Consider the following 1,418-nt stretch of genomic DNA (forward strand, 5'->3'; position numbering starts at 1 on the left):
TCAGTTTGAATAACATAAGTACAAAAAGAAATAAATATTTATTCATGAAAGGTTTGATAATAGTTTGTATCTTGAACCAAAGGATGGTTTGAGCTCAAATCCTTCATCTGCTTTCTTTTTCCTGATCTTGCATCGTGTTGTGTCTTCGTCCTCTCTTCCCTCATCACTCTCCTCCTCCTCCTCCTCCTCCTCCTCCTCCTCCTCCTCCACTTTCGTCATCTTCTGTCTCAACGCCACATTGTTTCTCCATTTCCTGATTCATTAGCATCTCCGGTCTGTTACATCTTTATCTAAACTCTCCGTCTCCTCTTTACAACTCCCTTTCATTTCCTTCCTTTTCACATTTCATGTTTTGTCCTTTAACCTTGTGCCTTTACTCTCTACCCTCCCCCTCCCTCTTTAATTTCCCTCCCCCTCTCCTCCCGTATGTTATTCCCCGGCTCTCTACTTCTCCCCTTAGTCCTCTATCTCCTTCCAACCCTTCTGTCCTCTTATCATTTCATGTTCTCTGCTTTCATTTCCTCCCGTCTCCTCATCTACTGTCAGCTCTCCTCTCATTTTCATTTCACCTCCTTCTTGTCCCCCCTCCCCCTTTACTCCCCCCTTGCATCCTGCTGTGCAGCGTTGCAGCGAAGGACAATGATCTCATTCACGGCCGCCTTGGGAAAATGCTGTGACACTCCGGCGTGCTGACGGGCACTCGTGCAGTGCCACCAGGCGGCCGGGGGACCCTCATGGGGGGGGGGGGGGGGGGAGATGTGTGGGAAGTGGGAGAGACGGATGGAGTAAAAAGGGACAGAGAGGCTTCTTTCAATGTCACCCTGTAATCCAACACACTTCATCACTTCCTCTGTCACCCCGCCCCCCCCCCCCCCCCCCGCCCCTCCAGTATTCCCCCCCCCATCCTCTTAATATTCTGGCTCACAGACAGGTACATGCATTCTTCTCCAGGAACGATACTGTCACATTTATGAATGTTGTGGAGACTGCAGGGATGTGAGCGAGAGGAAGAGATTGCATTTTAATGCTGTGATTGTCACTGTGGATTGATTTATAACCCGAGAGCACTCGACTCAGTTAACCTGAATACTTTGATTTAGCCTCCGAACTCTCCACTAAGCTGATGTGTTAGTCGTAGCAGGGCAGGGGGGTGTCATCTCGTCTTTAAACGCACTGAACGCTTTGATGGCAAGCTACAAGGAAGGAAGACAGTTGAGTTCAGTTGAAAGCCACCTGAGCAGAACATATTCAGAGACTATAAGATAAGGCCCACTGCACTAATCTATATTCTAAATGAACAATGATTGACATGACTCAAACCTACAGAGAGTTGCAGTCGGAAGGCGTGAGATGATCCTGGACGTCACACCATGACGGGTGCAGAAACACGTTAACGTTGTGACTTCAAACAGAAACAC

This window comes from Cottoperca gobio, chromosome 23 (assembly GCF_900634415.1).
Source record: "Cottoperca gobio chromosome 23, fCotGob3.1, whole genome shotgun sequence".
Lineage (NCBI taxonomy): Eukaryota > Metazoa > Chordata > Actinopteri > Perciformes > Bovichtidae > Cottoperca > Cottoperca gobio.